This window comes from Neopsephotus bourkii, unplaced genomic scaffold (assembly GCF_033783945.1).
Source record: "Neopsephotus bourkii isolate Nb327-2 ecotype Australia unplaced genomic scaffold, CSIRO-AGI_Nbou_v1 NB_1721, whole genome shotgun sequence".
Classification (NCBI taxonomy): Eukaryota; Metazoa; Chordata; class Aves; order Psittaciformes; family Psittacidae; genus Neopsephotus; species Neopsephotus bourkii.
Window position 1 is genome coordinate 338,107 of NW_026902195.1, and position 19,972 is coordinate 358,078.

Genomic DNA, 19,972 nt, shown 5'->3' on the forward strand with positions numbered 1-19,972 from the left:
GGGCTGACCCTCCATCCCGCCAGTGTGTCTGCCTGGCTGATGGCAGCATGCTGCAGCCGGCTCCAGGACCACCGCAGGAAAGCATCCCCGCATGCTTTTGAGCTCACATGCGGTTGCTCCGCTCCTCTTGGAGGCTGGGCTGTCGGAGCAGGAGGTTCTCCGCCACCTCCGGGCGCTGACAGCCTCCCTGCGCAGAGCCTCCGCTGTCGCCCGGCGTGTTGTTTGCTTTCTCAGCCCTCCCGCCGACCAGCAAACCGTTCCCTGTGTGCGGATTTTACGACGGTGCCTCCGAGACACTGACAACCTGCTGACATCCATTGGGTTGTGGGTTGTTTCTGGTTTAATTGCTCGGCTGCCTCCCATCACCCCAAAACCCCAGCGCCAAGCCCAGCTCCCTGCTAGCGGTTGCTGTCAAGTTTTCTTGGCTTCTCTCTGCTTTCCTTTTCCCCCTGCTTTGCTGAGAGCTTTAACACTGCCCTGTTTGTCTTGAGACTCTGCAGAGTGGCAAGCTTCACGCCGACAGCGCGCCAGGGCAGCCGCCCGTGCTGGCCCTGCGTTTTACTACAGGCAGTTTATTTTCCCAAGGAAGTTAGTTTCCAAGATAGCATGTGGTTTTTATGAGGTCTGATCAAATAAGGTGGTATGTGTATTAGCAGGGGGGTTGCTGTTTTTATGTTCGTACATGTATTTTTAAAGTTCTCTAAATAGCGGAGTGATGAGTTTCTTGCTGCTTCCAAAACTGTATCTCTTGTGACCATGGCTTTGGTGAAACTATTGCTGAATCCAGAAAGCAAGATGTTTCTTTGAAACGAGAAAAGGGCAGTGCAGATACCCATACCTTACAACACACACCTATCAGCAGTAGGTGCTGTTACTTTCAACACCAGCGCAGAATTATTCTTCAGTTGCCTCATCCACAGTACGAGAGGCAGTCGGCTATGGAGGCTGTGGGTGGAAACTAAATACTTTCTCAAGCAACTTGCTGGTCCATTGGAGCTCTTCAGCAAATAGGAAGAGAGATGTAATGTGTTCTAGGGAGCTTGGGCTCAGTTTGCATATAGTTTGCCTGGAATAAAAAAGATCAGAGGTTTGAATGTTCTTTTTGAGGCACAGCAGGAGAGAGGAGCTATGTGTGAGTTTCCAGAGGGGCTCTGGAGTTTCACTGGTACCCACTGAGTCCTGCATGGAAAAAGAACTAGATGGAAACTTGCTGTGGAGCTGTTTCTGCTCGTGTTTGTTTCTTTTAAAGCTTTGGCTGAAAGAAAGGAAAGGAGAAATTAAAGTGCAGATCTTGGGTGTTAGTTTTTGGAGGAATTTATTGGAACAAAATTGTAGAGGGAAGGAGGAATGGTTGAAAAATACTGTAGTGGTTGAAAATCTGACTATGATATCTGCAGCCCTTTCATTAATGGGTGATTAATAAGTGATGTGCTAATGGTGTGTGGGGACCTGGTTACTTGTGGTTTTCCATCTGGGTATGTTTAAAAGTATCTATATAGCCATCTCGTCTCATTTATATTTCAATGTTATCATCTCACCTCTTCCTTTTCCCTTTCTTCCTCTGTATGCATCCCCTTTACCCTTCCTAGGCTGGCTGCACCAGACCAGGTGGGCATCATCCCATGGCATGGGGTTGTCTCCTCCATGGGAAGTTTGGCTAGCAGAGTCGAGCCAGGGACACCACCAGTGTGTTAATCTTCTCCAGGTCCCAGTGTGTTGGCCAACCATACAGCCCAATGGGACAAAACCATTCAGTGAGACCTGCCCTTCTGTTGGGTTTCAGAGCAGCTTCCCCTTTCCCCTGCCTTTACAGAGCCACATCTGCTTGTCCGGATGCGAGTACTTAATCTCCTCTCCTGTGGTGACCCCCGCAGAGCCCACCCTGCTGACAAAGATAACACTGCCCTGCAGCTCCTCGGCACATCCCCGGCTCTGGGATTTGATTTTCATTTCCTCTTGCTCTCCCCTCTCTCCCCCTGTGAGACCCAACGGTTTGGCAGCAGATCCTGTCGCCCTCTTTGCTTTCCTGCAGAGAACCATTTCTTTAGCATGTTGTGTTGGCTGGGTCTGAGCTTAAGCCACTAGATGTCCACTGGAGAAGACATGAAAAGCAGATCTGTGCTGTGTGACCTAACTCCTACCTCCCCACCACTCCCCCGGGCACTGCCACCATCTTCCCCATCTCCTTCCTTCTTTTGCTCTTCTGTGCACTTCAGTTCCTCTTGACATTTTTTAACCTATTCTAGAAACCTATGCAAAATGTCACATCAGTGAGATATATTGACAACTTAACTGGTATTTCCACTACTTTAGAGTGAGCCAGGATCAGCTGGAGCCATGATTTCCAGAAAATCATTACCTAGATGCAAAAATATCCCAAAGCAAACCCCACCTGCTTGCTGAGATACGGGATTGCCAGCTGATTTAGCATCTGCACCCAGTGTTTGTTGCTCAGCTAAGCCTACATCCCCACGTCGTTGCAGTCATTTCCAGTTTGGTCCCAGCTGTCCTGCAAGGCATCTCTGAAACATTGCCATGTTATGAGAATGCAATGCTGCATTCAGGCACTGGCTTTTATGAAGATCGGAGCTGCCGGTCAGGAGCGGCTGGTATTTCACACGATGGTTTTCTCCTCTTTCTGCTCCAGGAAGCAGTTCATGTAGAGGAGGCTGATTTTGGAGACAGGAAGCCTGGGGGGTGTGTATGTGTTTATAAGGGACATGGGAGAGTTAAAGCCTTTTGATAGCTCAGTAAAGGGCCTAAGAAAATATAGCCCTGAGCTTTGATTGAAAGCCTGGGTGTTGCTTTACCAAGAAAATGCTACTGTTGTTTGCACTGCTGCAAGTTATTTACCCAGTACCTCCTGCCAGCAAGTGTTTACTTCTCTCAGGAGCAGGGTTGTCAGCAGCAGGAACCTACCTTGTGTTGTTTCTGGCTGCTAGTGAGGTGTCTCCTGAGGACGAGGGCACTGGGATGAAGGCTCTTTGCTCCCTGTGGCTTCAGGGAGGGCAGCTGATGTGAAGGTGGCTCCTGCTTGAGCTGTTTCTTGGGGCACAGCGTCCCCACCAAAACTGTTGCAAAACCTTTCTGGTGCTCTGTGCAAGCATCAGGAGAACGCTTCCTCACTTTTGCCCTTTTGATCTCCTTCCACCTTTGCTTGCTCAGCTGCTATCCTGCTTTTTGAGGAGGACACCAGTGCCGTGAATGAACAGCTCTGGGGTGAGGACTGCCATTCTGCACCTGATCTGCAGAGCGCATGGTCATGTCCGAGTTAAAAGCCATCTTTCCGTGCACATTTCTTACCTTCAGCTGAAGTATTTCTGGAAAGCAGATGCAAACTTTCCATGGGAAATTACTGCGAGGTATTTGCTCAGCTGTGGCCATGTGGACGAGCAAGCAGTGCCTCGCCGTGACCCAGGAGTCTCTGCTCAATCATCTGCCCGTACAGAGCAACAGAGCAGATAAGAGATAGCTGCCTTATGTTGCACACTTGTTTCTTCCCAGCTTCTCATTTGGGATGAGGTGAGCATAAGCAGGGATTAGTTTGTTAAGCTGTGACAGTTCATTAAACGTCTTGGACTTTTTCTCTGCGTTTCCTCTCCAGACACCTCCGATGGCTGAGCCGGTGTGTGTGCAAATACTGTGGGACAAGACAGGCAGAGGAAATGTTCATTATTTTAGTTTCCAAACGCCCTTATCTATTTGCAAAGCCTGTCGGGTGCCTGCAAGAGCTGTTACATTTCAGATACTTCCATTTTGAAGAGCCTGTGGAAGTAAAGTTCATTTTTCTTGGCAATTTTTTGCCTTCAAGTGAACCTCTTTTTCATTAGAACTTATGGGTGAGGCTTAGATGTGTAAAACTTGGTGAAATTAATGGGAGCCATGCCCTGAATTTCCTGCATGGCTTTTAAATCCTCTGACTTGTAAACAAGCAGTCTAGTTTGCAGCTGGCTTTCAAAGCCCACCAGAGGAAACACCAAAAGCTTGAAGGTAAAACGAGAGGGATGCTTGCAGGGAAGGGGAATGGTGTGGTGCCCTGTTCCTTGTTTTATGCCTCCTTGCATTAACTGCCATACAAAGAGTGGGGTTGGAGCTTGCTGGTACCCTTGGGTGAAGAATGTCAGGACATGGTAAGGGCTGTGCTGGTTGGTATCACAATCACACTGGTCCATTTTGGCTTTGAAGCCTATGTAACCCTCTAGCCTACAGCACTCTTTTAGGCCCTTGCAAAAGATGTGATTGCCCTGCTGGGTAACTGTGCGTGGGAACTTGCTCTCGGTTGTATTTTTCCGTATGTGAAAAAGTCACCATTGAGGGGAAATGATTTGCATGCAAAGCTGTGCCATCCCATGGCAGGTTTCACCCCGCGCAGAGCACAGAAGGGGCAGCTGAAGGTGAGACGTGTGAGCATCTCTGTGTAGCCACAGAAATCTCATTTATTCCTCAGTGGTGGGAAAGGAAACGGAGCAATAACCCAGGACAGTTTAATAGAGTTTGGGTGAAATACGGTTGTTTTTGTAAGCTGGTCTCTGTGCAGTGAGGGTTCTTTAGCCCGTTTGTTGTGCTTGGCTCTGCTCTGGATGTTGGCACCAGCTGCTCTGCAGGTGCACGTGTCTTTGGCAGGAAGGAGCTGGGATTTGGGGATTCGCCTTAGGGAGGAGGAAAAAAGCAATGAGAGATGATGTTTGTGTCTTACAAGTGAGGAACACACAGTGGGGAGCAGGAAAGACACAGTCTGTGGTTCATCTCCATCTTGTAGAGCTGACTAGAGGGCAAGGTCTTCTCTTGGTGGCTCCTTCTCCCTTCCCTGGACAAAGCAGGAGTGGATCCTTTAGGCTGCAGAGCCAGGTCCTGTGAGCAGGAGTCTCCTCCAGAACTAAGAGTATCTGAGATAGGGAGCAATGGCGAGTATTGCCTGTAATGTCCCCAAAATCATGAAACTGGGAGGGAGGGCATATCTGCAACTGAGCCCACAGGGATGGAGAGAGATGACATTTTTGGAGGTGCTTGCCCTGCACCTCCCTATTGTTTTCAGTGTCACTTTTGCTCCCTTCTTCCTATCCTGTCCTGTGGCAGTGGGTCCTGGGGTCCAGCACCCTGCAGATGCAGAGCCAAAGCCTCAGATGCCCCCAAGGAGGTGATGATGGCGACAGGTCCCAGCTTTTTCACCCTCCCATCCTGTGGTGGGGCAGCATTCCAGAGACAGCTGGACCCTGTGACCCTTCAATGTGGTTTCTGAGGGGGGGGAATCACTGCTCTGTGCACCCCTGTACTTGCCCAACGCTGCCCAGTTTCGGAGCACAGGGACTGGTGGGAACAGACTGGGATCCCCAGTCCAGCATGCAGAGGAGGGGAAGAGGCCGATGTTTCCCCTGTGGCCAAGCCAGAAGCAGCAGACTTGGCGTGGGCCCAAGGCGTCTTTGCTTCCTGCCACCCTTTCAAATTAAGCAAACGATTCATTTTATTTCTTTAATTTTCCAAATGGAAGTGAATTGGCCGCGCTGGCAGGTGCCTGATTGACGTTCCAGAGAGGATATGAGCCAGGGACTGGGGGGTGTGCTAGCTGCTCCATGACTGCCATCACACTCCAGCACCACTGGTGGGGACCCAGCTCTGCTACTTGGAGCATGGGGTCCACTTTGTCCTCCTAGTAACAAGAGGTGCTCTGGTTTTATTGCATGGTAAAAAGATTGCAATGCTGAGCCCCTTCAAGGCCTTTTCAGGATGGAGAAGAGAGCCTGGCACCCCCACTGCCCCCTATTAACTCCTGGCATGTGTTTTATGAGTGTGGCTTTTCCTCTTGCTTTTATTATGCTTTGCAGAGCCTTTCTCATGCATCTGCTTAGTCCCCTGCCTGCCTCGAGGGGACACTATCAATAACTGGCTCCGGCTTCCCCCAAGAGGACTGAGTCCTTCCTTTCAAGGAGGTTTTGGGGTGGAATGCTCCCACAGGGGACGCACAGAGAGAGCTATGCATCCTGCCCAGCATCACCACCATGCATCCCTTGCTGCAGGGCTCAGCACCCATCTGGTGCGTGTATCTGCACCCTTAAACCTTCCCGGCTCTGCTCAGGGGTACAGAGCTCTGTGCAGATCCAGTTGCAACTCTCCCTGCAGTGAAATAAGTGCTGGGAGATGGCAAGGGGAAGATTATCCTTGCTACATGGCAGTAATTATCACATCTATACGCTGCATTGGTGAAACAAACAGCAGCCGGTGGCTTGCTGCCGGAGTGTGTGGCGTGTAATTCTGCCTAGCTCCCCAATCCCTGCTAAAGATCCCTTCCTAATCTCTGGCACCACAGTCTCTCTTGTGGCTTTTCCCCATTGCTGCTGTTTTGCTCAGTGCTCTCTTCCCCCTTGGCTGCCCTTTTCCTGGTGAGTGGCAGTAGGATGGAAATCCTCACCCCGAGCAGGGATGGAGAGGCAAAACCTCCGGATTTTCAGGCATTGTCAGCTGTCCTGGAGCTGAATCCCACCCTGCAGTGCTATTGCATGCCCAGGGCTTTTTCACTTTCCCTCCATCTCTTTTCTGCAGGGTCCCTCTGAGACACCAGGGGGTACAGCAGCCCTGGCTGAGCTTGCAAACCTCTGAACCACTCCTCTGGGCAACCAAACAAACGTGTCTGTGTCATGGTGATGATCCCAGCCTGGATCATCAAACCCAGCAGATTAATTGGCCTTTTGAGGGCAATAAAAGCAATCCTCATACTCACCTCACCTGCTCTCAGGAATCAATTCCCCCCTCAGATGCAAACGCACTGCGTGCCTAGGACCTGTTCTGCTTAGCAAAGGTGTCACCAGCTCCCAGGCTGTTTGCGGTGGTGGGGAAGCTGAGGCATGGCAAGCTCATGCAATACACTGGGGGCTGCTCAGCGATGTCCCAGGCCACCAGGACTCCCAGCCGGACAGTGATGAGCCATAGGAAAGGGGAGTCTGCAGCACCTCTGTGCCAGCCCCTTGGTGCAATGCAATGCTACCAGCTGCACCTCCACTCCACAGCATGCCCTTTTGTCCCAGCAGCCGAGGGCTACAAGCCCCTAAAGCCTGAGTTTCTGCTCTTCCCAATGCCCTGCCTGTGGAGGGCACCATCCTCATGGTTTTTGTGCAAAACCATCAGGAGCTTGGAAAAGGTCGGGCAAAACACGAGCTGTCTGCAAGCTGTGTGGCAGCTGGAAGGATGCGGATAAAAGCTCTGCTGTCTGCCACTGAGATAGATTTCATTTCTGGCTAATTCAGGGGCAAAAAGGAAACTCAGCAGCTGGGCTTTGTAACCCTGCACGGGAGAGGTTTTCTGGAAGACGCAGGAGCTGGCTCATTTTTACGTGGGCATTAGGGATGTGACAACTTAATTGCGGAGAGTTCTCCAGAGGAGGAACAGCAATCAATAGGTGTTGGGTAAGACGCTCGTTGCAAGATAAAGTCTATTTGTTAAATTATAGTCATTTGTCTCCTCACAGCCTCCAAAGCAGTTAATTGTGAACAGCTCCAGAGGGGTGCCATGCTCTGCCCCAGCTTGATGCCCAAACGCTGTGCCCTTTGGATGCCCGGGATGGAGACGGCTGGCGGTGCTGCCAGCTAGCGGTGCCGCTGCCGCAATTCAGGCGGGAGGGACCCTTGCTCCGGGGGGAGGCTGAAGGTTATGAATTCAAGCCCTTAAGCGTGTCCTGTAATCCCTTTTCTGGCCCGGAGGAGCGGCAGCCTCTTCAATTACCAGGGCACAGAGGGCCGCAGGGTATGCATTTCCCAAAGGCCAGCCCAAGGCTGCAAGGGAGAGCGGCCAAAAATACTCAGCTTATTTGGGCGCTGTAGGGACTCGCCTTACAAGGCTGGAAAGTAGTTTGTTAAACAGAAAGAAACCAACCCAGCCTGGGACGGGAGGCTGAGGTTTTACATGCTAGGGTAGCAGAGAGGCCTCCGTGGGGTCCCTGCCGCTGGCTCTGCCCCAGATGTGCGTGCATAAGCCTCGCTGATCTAGTCCTGGCCCTCCCGGGACACAGCTCTCCTGGAGCTGATGCTGTTAAGCATTTGGCCTCCAGGGCCTTGGGCTGATGCGGTCTGTGCTTAGGGATGTGTTGAAAACAGGAGAAGCTTCAAGTGAATGCTGCTGATGATGGATGGGTATAGGGAGGGGGCTTTGGTCGATCTTCCCCAGCTGGTGCATGCTGCTCACAACAGTGCCTGGCTCCATGGATTTTTGGGCTAACTTTGGTTGGGAGCGGAGAGCATGTGCCACCCGACCCACCCATGCAAGAAGCTGCCACAGGAGATGGGGTAGTTGGGGGTGATGGGGACACCCACAAGAATCATGTCCACTAGTCCCCCACCCCTAGATACCAGCATGCATGTGTCTTGTTGCAGGAGGTAGGAAGGTCTGGACCAGTGCTATGTGTTTTATACTCAGCACATTGCTTAGGGCATCCTTTATTTTTCTGTTTGTTCTTTTTGCCTTCTCTGGCCCTTCCTCTGCTCCCCAGCTGTGCGAGCACAGCCTGCTGCCAGCCGGTGAGACCTGTCTGATGCTATACTTCCCCCTGGGCTGGGAGACTCCCCCAGGCTGCCTCCCTCCCTGTTTAACTCCTGACGGTGCTTTCCTATGGCCATGCTCACTGCTGGTACCTGAAACCAGCAAAAGGCTGTGAAGAACAGCATTGAGATAAGGAAATTAAGTAGGAAAAGCTCCGCATAGAGCTATGGGAGGGATATTATCTCAGTCTGTCACAGGGGATACCTCCTGTGTTGTGATGGGATGAACAGTGCTCAGAACATCCTCCAGAGTTCTGGGAAAGGAGCACACATTTCTGGTTTAGTGCTTTGCTGTGGGTCCATGTAGTGACAGTCCGGATGGGGGCAGGACCAGGTGGGCCCTGTATTTCCCTCCATAACCAAAATGGGACTCAAAATCCTACAGAAAAAAGGCCAAGGACAGTTCTTCCTGAGCAGGTGAGGGCTTTATGGCAAGCAGGAGTCATGCAGGGAGACTTTGTAGAAGAGACAGGTTGTGTTTTACCTGGGAGGTGGTGGGGACAGGGAAGGAGTGAAGATGCCCTGATTCATGCAGCCACACCAGCATCTCTCAAGGAGGTTTCCTCTGCAGGCCAGCTAGCCAGTGGGCTAGCATCACTCACCCAGGGCTTTCAGTCTTCTGCATGGGCTGCACCATGCGGTGCTGTCTGCCTTCATCTTCTACTTATCTGCCCAAGCACTGGCTCCTGGATGTGGTACTTGGGGGTTAATAATTAAAGTCTGTCTCCAGAAGTGGTTTGGCTTTGAGGCTGATGCTGGAGGCAGCAAGGTCAGGCTTTCCCATCTCGCGTGATCTCACATCATCTCCGTAACCAGCAACAGTCCTGGTGAGAAGGGTTCAGCCATCGTTCCCTGACCTGGGAGAGCATCCAACCCTGCCTTGGGGCAGGCAGCCCCAGGCAGTGTGGAGCAAGGTGTGTGTTGAGGCCATGCAGGGGTCCAGGGAGTTTGCAGGTGGGTCCTGCCAGGTCAGCCAGAAAAGTCATTCACATGTGGGCTGCATATAACTGTGTGTGCTAAGAACGGTGTTTGCACGTGCAGATGAACACACGTGTTCATACATGCACATGCTCAGGGGGATGTGGAGGATGCCCACATCTCACACCCGGAGCGAGGAGGTGGCTGTCTCTGCTCGCAGCCTCCTCAAGGGGATGGAGGCACACACGTGATGGCCTCCGTGCCTTGCACGCCGTCCGCGTTGATCTCATGTGCTGAGATTCTCGCAGGCACCCAAAGGAGTCATCGAGCTGCACGCCGATCACTGCGTGCTGCCAAAATCCTCTGGAATCTGCTCCCCTGCGTCGCCCCTTCCCAGGTCAGCATCGGGCTTCGCGGCAGCAGGTGCTGAAACCCGTCCCTCCTCGCGACCTGCCTCCCTTGCTTTTCCAGCACATTTTCCGGAGGTCAGCCATCCCCTCCCTGCCGCTGCATTGCTTTCCTGCCCCTTCCCACCTGCTCCGTCCTCCCGGCAGCTTTTTTGGAGCTGGAGAGCAACTATGGAAGGGTCTTGGCTGGGGAGGGGGGGAACATGAGTCCGAAGGAGAAATCAATCCTATCCTGGCTGGGGCTGAAATCTTGGAAACACTGCTCCGATCCAGCGGCTCTCGAAGAACCAGGGCCGAACATGGCACTAGTTATTTCTGGCTGCTGGCAGCTATTCCTGGACCTGACCCCAAGGTTGGTCCTTTTCCCTCGCCTCCTTCCCCGTGTGCTCGGGTGAGCTCGGTGTGCCGTGCGCGGTCAGCGAGCTATAAATAACAGCAGCCATGGGCGCCCTCTGGGAAGGGCACGGAGGGGAAAGCATCCCCAGCTCCATGAGCAATGAGGATCCCCTGCCCCAGCCCAGCCACGGTTAATGCGAGTCACCTTCCCCCCAGGGGGAAGTGGGATGCTGTAAGAGCCATCGTCATCTGTTTTCCATGGGGTTTTGAGTCCCAGAGCCCTGCTTTTCCCTGCAAGCAGCCAGCAGGGTTTTCAGGATGAGTGATTGCTTGGGGATGGGTTTATTTTTTCAATATCCCTTGCGAGCAGCTCAAGCTGGAGTTGCTGCCCTGCAAGGCGCCTGGCTTGGGATATCTTTTCTTCCTCCAGATCTCTCTTTTCCTCTGGGGAGGATTGAGCAACCCAAAGGATGTTGTACAGGCAGAAGCAGCTCTGCTGGAGCCTGCATATGGCAGCAGCCTGAAGTTTCCTGAGTGCTTTTCTCCTCTGCACTCTTCACTCTTTTCCTTCTCCACATCCTTGCCTTCTCCCCAGTCTATTCCCCTCTTTTTCATGCTCTAACCTTCCCTTTCCCTCAGTTCTCTGTGCTTTTCATCACTCCGTCTTTCGCTCCATCTCTCCCCTAAGCTCCCTCCTTATTCCTGCTATTCTTGCCTTTCTCCTGCCCCATCCCCTTTCCCTCCTCGATGCTCCCCCTGTCCCCCCTCTGCAGCAGGGTACCGTTTTTCTCCTCAAACACCATCTGCCTTGTTTTCCTTGCGGTGCAGCAAACGTTTCCGCAGTGCTCTGGAGATCGACAGAGCCGGCGAACAAAAGGACTTTTTCATTTTAGTAGCTGGATGGAGAGTGACTGCGCTGCTGGCCTGAGAGACTGGCACTCAGGTGGCTCCCATGTCTACATCCAGCTACCTCACTGGCATGAGCAGCAGCCCGCCATCCCCGACTAGAGAGCAGAGATGGAAGCTTGGTGGTCTCAGAGTCACTCTGGGTTTGTTTGGAAACACCCGGCTTGTTTTCATTTGTTTCCTCCTCCTGCTTTTCCTGCTGCAAAACCAGTGTAATTGGAGCAGGAAATTAAACATTTGAAGCGTTAACGTGATAATCTGCTGGTTTAGGCTTTTAGGGGGTGCAGGGAGCTGAGAGCTGAGTACACTGCTCCTGCCCAGCATGCAGGCAGGGAGAGGGGACCCAGTGCCATTGGAGTCTCCCCAGCATATCCAACCTTCTTTTCCCAGCCAGGAAAATAGGAAAGGCTGTCCTTATGCATACTCTGGCCTCAGGTGGTCTTGAGGCTGTTGGTTAGGATGGTTGTGTTTTCCCTTTGGTCCTGATATCCGTGCTTCATCACCTGTGCTGGTGGGACCAGGACCAGTGCTGGTGTATGGCTGCGCGCATCACCTGTGGTGAATTTCTCAGTGCTTTGCTTGATGCTGGTGGTGGATGAACCAGGCAGGGACCTGATCATGTCCTGCATTCCCAAGGCCATGGTTTAGGAATGTTGAGGCTGGAGAAGAGAAAACCCCCAAAAGCTGTAAGCTTTCAGAGGTGCCAAATCTCCATGGGAAACCATCCTCCATGTCCCTGGGGCAATAAAACCTGAGTGTAAAACACAGTGAGGGAGGTTCAGGCTGGGTGCCGGGAGAACTGATCCTTATGGGAAAGGTGCGTGGATGCCCAAACTGACTGCCAGGCAAGTAGGTTGGGGTGTCCATTTTTAGAGGTATTGAAGAACCAAGCAGACCTCCATCAGGATAGTCCTGGGTGTGGTGGAGGGTGCATTGCTCTTAGTGGGATTTTGATGGAGAACGGGTGTTCCAGTGTCTTCCCTGAGCTCCTCAGTGGTCTATAGAGATGGCTGGCATGAACATATTATGTTTTCTTTAATTCCTTCTTTATGTCAGGCTTGGATTGTCAAATAGACGCTTGCATTGTAATTTTTTACTTTAATAGGAATCATTTGTAGAGAGATCTGCTGAGCTCAGCATCCCAGCTAGAGCTTTTGCATTATCGAGAGTTGCTGTCTTTGCAGATGGATGAGTTTCAAGGATTTCTAAATACACAGGCCTGTCTGTCTAAACAAAAGTTCAAATGCTGTGCAGTTCACTGGTTCGGAGCAAATGTCAAAGAGGCAGGACTGGGCTGTCACAGCTAAACAAACCTCTGTCCCGTTTCCTTTTGCATTTCCCGCAAAATCCTGCACGAATTTGGTGTGATCAGACCATTTCTATTTATGCGGTAGAAAAAACAGTGTGGAGCAAAGCTGTGGGTTTTTCTGCTCTGCCTGGGGTTACGAGGGTGTTGGAGGGAAGGACAGTGCCATAACTGCTATAAACCCCTTCCCTTTCCAGAAAGTCATTCAGGGAATGAGACTTGTGACCTTTCCTGAGGAGCATCAGTCACCATTGGCCTGATGTTCTGGCAGAGCTGATGCCTTTTCCCAAGGATCTTGGATGAAGGTGAAGGTTGTCCAATGTAGCAGACATTCTCTCCATCACCCTTGTGGTTGCTTGTCTCATTTTTCCTAAGTAATACCCCAAATAGGGGCTCTGGAGCCACTGGCTGCAGAAGCAGATCTGGCTCCCTGTATGTCTCAGGGGTTTTAATGTGCTGCACCATCTTCAGAAAGAAAATGAAGTTGTTTCCAGATAGAGACATCACTGGGAGTTGCCTATTGCCAGGGATAGTGTTTAACTCATGGCCTGACCCCTTTGCTGCAGCTCCAGGGGCAGGAAAAAGGACTGTGCTTTCCCCAGTGATGCCTGGGATAAAAACATCGCTGGTGATATTGGTAGTGGAATGGTGAGGTGATATCTTCATAGGAGCTCATATGCACAACTCTCCGTGTCAGGATGGACCTATCTGAAGCTAATACTATCTCCAGATACTTCTTGGTGCCAATGGGCACAGCTGGGCAAATCCGCCACCTTTCTTCCTGGTCCAGGTTGTTAATGAGCTGTAGGAAGGAGAGGGTCCTCTCTGGGTATCAACCCCTCATGGGAAGGCTTTGTGGGATGGAGATAGCAGCCTGGCGTGGGAGACAGGAGACCTTTTTCCCTGACACCTGCATATGGTGCGACTTCGGCACAGCCTCTCGCGTCCGGTGTTTTCTGTGTGTTTTCCGAGGCGTTTTGTGTTCGCTCCTTGGCCGGTGCTGGAAGGACTGGATTGGAAAGGAAAGGGATTTTCATACTTCATCTTTTTCTCACCGGGGCCTGAAACGTGAGTGCCTCCAAGGCGTTGCCGAATGAGGTGGTAATGTGTTCATCAGCTGGGAAATCACCGGACCTCAGAAAAATGGGGAAGGGAGAGATGGAGAGACATGCAGGGATTTGTGTCCGCCCATCTGCCCTTGGGCAGCCGTGGTTTTAAGATGCAGCTGGTGGATGTGTGGAGCGCGGTGTTGAGGAGCATCCCAATGATGTCGGGAATGTGGGGCCCTGCCTCAGTTTCCCCACTCAGAGCAGTGGTTGTCCTGCAGAGGTGTGTGGATATGACATTCATAGGGATGTGCTGGAAGTGGTGCTTCTCATCAAAGGTTTTGGGAGACGTGTAGAGAGAGAACCCAAGTCAATATATACCCAAATATTGCTCAGAAGCGAAGGGCAGAGTCTTCCTGCTGCAGAGCATGGGTTGACCCTTGTTCTGCCCAGCTGGAAAACCTCCTGCTGGGAACAGGTCCCATTTTCCTGGCTGGGTGCATGGTTTGAACAGAAGACCTAATGCTGGCCATGGTGATGTTTCCTGTGGTGCTCTTTCCCCTGGCACAACCTTTCCTTCACCCACCACCCTCAAGTGCCACTGTGCACCTATGAGACTTCTTAGAATCCAAGCGTTTAATCTGTGCTCTTACCTCTCCCTGGCTGTGGGTTTGCAGGATGCTAGGAGGTGGCACAGCCCAGGAGCTGGCTGCACAGCAGTGTGCACAAATAAAGCAGCTTTAAGTCTCCCTTTTGGTTTTGTGGACTCTTGTGCCTTTGCCGTATTCAAGGAGGATTTGCCGGCTGTGATCCCTGCACCTCCTTCCTCTTCCTGTTTATCCACCTCCTTTGTAAATTAAGGTCTCAGGCTCCACTCTTTCTTTATATCTCATTTTATTGCCAGTCACTGAACAGAAACTCTTTTTCTCTGTCTTTTTTTTCACACAGGATATCCAGGGTTGATCAGAGCATTCCAGGTCAGGGCATACCACTGGTTTACACCGTCACACGTGTTATAATCCCAGGTCTTTATGTATCACCTAACATTTTGTTTGCCATTTCAGCTGTGGCCTAAGAGTGAAGGCTGACATCACTTTGCTGGCTGTTTTCAGCTAATTTGGACTGCAGCAATAGGCGTGATTAGTTCAAAATCTCTCTTGCAGCGTTCAATGCATTTATCACCACGACGGGCTTCTTCACTGCCTGGTGCTGCTGCTGTTCTCTTTGATGGTCTCCCCTATCCATCATATTCTTGATTAGCCTAAATAATATTGTCATCTGTCAATTTTTTCCTGTTTGTTGCTCAGCTCTCTTTGAAAGCATTAATAAACAGATTATACTGTGCTAAGCCCCATCCAAAACACTGAGGTGCAGAGAGCTGGCAATGCCATGCTCAATCCAAGCTGCTTTAGCTGCTTAATAAATTCAGAGTCTGAGACATGAAGAAGCTGATAGTGAAAGGAGGCAGAAAAAATACTGTTGGTTTTATTACAAATAAAAGTGTTTCTGTTTTTTGACATGCCTATGACTCTGCCCCATTCACTTTATGAATGGTTAATACCAGTCTGTGTAATCAAATAATTCTCTCAGTGTTAATACTTTGAAACGCAATCGTTGTGCATTTAAATAGCAAGGGCCTTTTTAGGGAAATACTTAGAACTTTGGTTTCATGGGAATAGCATAGTTTAATATGAAAAAATTGTAGAGCATTATTGATGTGTGATGTGGTAAAATGATGTATGTGGACATGTGCTTGCAGTTAGATCAATAGATGTTATTAATGTGTAAAGATATCATTTTTATGTTTCTTTTTTTTTTCCAAAGGGCTTTGTGGTTAGCTTATTTTTTGAGCTTATTGATGAAAGAATAGTATTTATTTTGAAAAGTCAATGATTCAAATCAGGGTAATTTTTTTTAATGGGCTGTAACTTTTAAGCAGCATAATAAATTTTCTTTGTCATTTACATAAGTATTTTCCTTTGAGTTTGAGATGAATGTGGCAGTCTTAAGGTCAATGGCTCTGGTTTTCCCTAAGGTGAATTCTGGAGGTGCTGAGCTGGCCTCTTCATAGTAGAAGTGGCTTGCAACTGAAATGCCTTTAAACTTTGCATTGTTTAGGAAAGGAAGCAAGGGAAGAGTGATCACAGCCGTGTTCACAATTTTCCTATGTATTGCCCAAGTTGGAATAAACATAATTCTTAAAATGCATAGGAAATGAGGCAGAAATTGCATGCCTGTGCTCTCATTTATAGCCTCCTGGCTTCTCACAAGCAGCTGCTGCGATGGTGGCTGCATCAGCATCATCAGACCTGTGCTTCTTGAAGATCCTTTCCCTTCTGCAGTTAGGACGGTTTTTTGCTCATCATTATGCCCTGGCAGTGACTCCTGCCAGGTTTTGCTATGTGAAAGTACTGTGAGAGTTGTGCCTTGTATTTGCTTTAACCACCTGGTTGAACACTGTATTGGGCAGCCTGCGATTGCTGTGCGGGGTGGAGGAGCACCCGCTTACTCCATTTTGCTTACCTGGCGGGTTTTGGTATATTTTGCTTATAACTTCTCTGTGGAGAGGCTGGAAAGTGCACTGCAGCTCACCTGCTCCCCAAAACTCTGCCTAATCTGTTTTGAAATGCTGGAGAACGGGAGGACAGCATCCGCCTTTTGGGGGGTTGTCATATGTGTGCTGTGCCCGTTTTGCCGTCCCCATCCTTCCTCTTAGCTCAAGCAAGCCATCTTCTTTGCAGCCATGAGCAAGAGCTGCTTGGAGATGGGAGATGTGTTTGGTTGGTTTTAATTGTGTCTTTGCATTGGTGGGACCAAATTTCTTTTCTGACTGAATCTAGTTTGCACCAGTGCTCTCCAGACTTCCACCATAGCCCATAGCTATTTCTTCCTCCAAAACCTCCATTTCCCCTTTTAGAAGATGGTGGTAGCTCCTTCTTGCTCTTATTTTGTTCAGTAAATAGGATAAAACGGATGAGGTCATTGGTGTCTATACAGGCAGATTTGGCCTCCATTTTCTGTTTACTAGGACTGCATTAGTTATGAATAATGGCGCGTCAAACTACTCGCTCCAAGCAATTTATTCATGGGATTTGGCCCCGCTTGCTGTCTGAGAGTTGCCTGCCAACAGGATCTGATTTTTAAAATACACTTACAAACATGCAGCCATTTGCCTGATCTGTTTGCAAACATATCTGGGCCTTTGGGTGCTGAGCAGCTGCTCAGCCCCTATGTCAGGGCCACATAGCAAGGCTCCAAAAATCACCTCATCGGCTTTCAGCCCTCGGACAGGCAGTGATGTCCTTTGAGGCAATTAAAAGAGATGGAAGATAAGAAGTCATGGGAGGTTTTAAATAGTCTTCCTTCTCTTTTTGCCCTGGGGAACATCATTATGTCAAGCTGGAGTCATACACACAATCCCAAACCTTTGAGACAGGATTCTCTCCCTAACCCAGGAGAGACGGCAACAATTTCTAGCTCATTTCTTGCTGTCTGGCAAATTTTACATCTAATTTTTTGCTCTGTCACGTCCTTGCAGAATAACCATTGATTTATATAGCAGCCGAGTCCAAAACAAATGCTTTTGTTGGATACCTGTATCCTCTCCAAGAAAGGGTCCTGCTCCCCAAACTCGGATAAAAAGGCCAAAACCAAAAAGAAACCCCCACTGGCTCCGATGTGATGAGAAGGGAACACAATAGCCCACGTGTGATGGGAGGCAACCACAGGTCAACTCTGCCAGTTGATGAGCATTGCGCACCACTGTTTTCCAGGGTATTGCTCATTTGATTGATTGCTTAATTTGCACGCTTGTGCGATAGCGACTGTCATGGATGGCTTTTTTGTCGTGCTGGACTGAAGGGTTTTATTCTTCGGAGACAGTTTTCAGGCTCCGAGATGCTTCCCGAGAATGCCTGGGCTGATGTTCCCATGGGCCATATTTGGAAATCCCAACCGTTTCTGCTTGGCCAAAAGCACCAGTTGATTTTAAGGGACATTTTGTTTGTGTTACTGTGTAAGTTTCTGGCCCCTGACGGTCTTGAAGGGGGAAAAAAACCCAAGATTCCCAGCTCACAAGACATTTGTGCTAATTAAACAGTGAGGGATTTGCTTCTCTTCAGCACGGGATTGTTTTTTAGGCTTCTGTCAGGCTTTTTGCACACAGATTTCCACAAATGTTTTTAACATGCGTGGTAGATGCTACACAAGGTTGGGCAGAATTTTCTGTTTGAGGTTGGTGGGATGCAGACCAAAGATAAGCAATTTACTTCCATCACTCAGCTCCATTGCCTGAAGTTCAGGATCCCCTCCACCACCTCTTCAGAGAGGAGATCTCTTCAGTTTATTAGAGGGTGACTTATGAAAGGAGCTTGTCCTAGGTCCCTTGTGTTGCTGCCTTTCTCCCTGGTTATAGAGGGATTTTGTGAGCACTGCATCCTGGCCAAGACAGATGCAGCGGTGTGGATCCTTCTCCTGGTGAGAAGATACCCACTCCCACAGGTACCATACAAAACTAGAACTCTTATTTTTTGACCTTTTCTAGCTTTTGGACCGGGAGAAGCAGACCAGGCAAGGCTGAACTCTGTTCCTCATCGTGCCCATGGTGCAGGCTTAGATCATTTGTCCTACCCACAGGGGAGGGCTGTAAATCTAAAGACCAGTATCGTTTCTCTCCCCCATGAAGTCTGAGTGATTTGTCCGTAACAGCTTTAAGTTCTGGAGCCACTGGCAAACTCAAGAATCCCCCTCCATCCCGGGGAAGTGAAGTGGTCCTTGGAAAGCCACTGGAAGACTGGTCTTCGGCAGTTAACCTCAGCTTATACCCTGCTGCCTGGTTAGCAGTCTGGGTGCCATGCAGGAGCCTTGCTCAAGCTCTCCCTATCCTGGGGACTCATCCTGCCTGTCACAGGCTCACCTCCCACTGAAACCCAGCAGCTTTGTTGAAGGGCAGTTCCGACTTCCAATGCGTATTGCAGTGCACCAAGTGTGGAGCAAGAGGTCACGGGGAGCCCAGCCATGCCCCATTCTCCTCATGCCTTTGCGGTTTTGCTCCATTAATCTTCCCTGGTTTCATTTTTGGCTGTAGGGAAATGTAAGGGGGGGGGGGGGTGGGGGTTGGAGAGAGGAAGATTATAATTCAGGACCCTCTGGATTGTAATAGATGCCCCCTGAGGCATGGAGGAACACAGGGGCAAAGCTCCTGCTCCCCCTTACTTAAAGCAAGGACTAAATCCTGCAACACACAGCAGGGTGAGCGCCTGCTGCTTGCTCTCACAAGGACTCTGGTTTCCACCACAGATTCTCCTTCTTCATCCAAGAGATTCTCCCTGAAACACCTCCCTTCCAGGCAATCTGCAGGATCTTTTTTTCCCTCTCCCCTCCTGTGCAAAATCACACAGTCAACAAAATCTTTCCCAGCACTAATCCTCCGCTATGCAGGAGGACTCCTCCTGCCCCGCAGTAGTAGGGGAGAGACAGATGTTCAGCAGATAATTAGTGCAGTTGTGCAGCGCCTTCCTGCTCGAAGCCTGGATGCCAGAGCCCCCAAGTAAGTCACTGCGTGTCTGCCTGCATTGCTTTGTGCTGCAAGACCTCTTTGGAAAACTAGAGCTGACAGGACTTACTGCTTTAGGAGACACCGTGCTCTCTGGAAAAAGTCCTCTCTCGCCCTGCTTTCCAAAGCCGTTTTTTGCTGCATTTTCCATCTAAGCACTGCTGAGCCTCTCTGAAGCCTATGGGTTATCCCACAAAAACGGTTTTCTTTTTTCTTTTTAACTTCCCCTTCCAGAGGTTTTCCAAAGTTAAGGGTTAAGTTCTGGGACAGAACAAGCTTTCCCAATGAGGATAGCAGCACTGAACGCAAAGGGAAGTGACGATTTCGGCACAGAGCAGGGAAACACTAAGGGTTCCTAGAGGTTTTGTTTCCTAATGACATTTTCGAGCGGTTTTCAGAAGCAGCCAGAAACAGCGTAGGCTAATTTCAGTTGAAAACCAGGGTAAAAGGAGTCCTGGCTCCCGTTGGATGAAAGACACGATGTCAGGTTGCAAATCCTTCATAGAAACCAGGCTCTGTGGGAGCAGGTGGCTCCCTTTCATATTTTTTCCACGGTGGTCCTGAGGTCCATCATTGCCTTAATTGCTTCCTAGTAATTGGATAGTGTGGGCGTGATGGCATCTTTCAAAAATCCAGGTCATTCACAGGGCGCCGGGGTGCAGCTGGGGGGTGTGACGCCAGCCTGTGCTCCCGGTGGGACCCCTTGGATTGGCCTTACACCTACATCTAAGGATACGCATAAGGAGAAGCTGGCAGCCACAGTGGTCGGGGTGCCCACCCTGATAGAAACATGGGACCCTCCTACAAAGACTCTGAGAGGATTTTGTGGCTCATTTACCCCTGGCAGGGAGGGAGTGGAAATGGGGAACGCTATTCTGGTTTCCCAGGGCAGCAGCATCACCCCCTGAAGATGAGCACTCGCATCCCACTAGTGGTCAAGCGGACCTGCCCAAATTGCCGCTGTGGGGTTCCCC

The 19,972-nt window shown here is 50.2% G+C and overlaps 1 protein-coding gene across 7 annotated transcripts in view; it reads left to right on the forward strand.

Moving 5' to 3' along the window:
* CNTFR (ciliary neurotrophic factor receptor) overlaps positions 1–19,972 on the forward strand; it is a 208,069-nt gene that overhangs the window by 72,966 nt on the left and 115,131 nt on the right. Inside the window, exon 1 of one of the 7 annotated variants that reach the window (XM_061376526.1) lies at positions 306–324. The exons of the other annotated variants lie outside the window; for them this stretch is intronic. The gene's annotated coding sequence lies outside the window, so the exon portion shown is untranslated. Of the gene's footprint in view, positions 1–305; positions 325–19,972 lie in introns of those variants that run through there. 7 annotated transcript variants of the gene reach the window in all.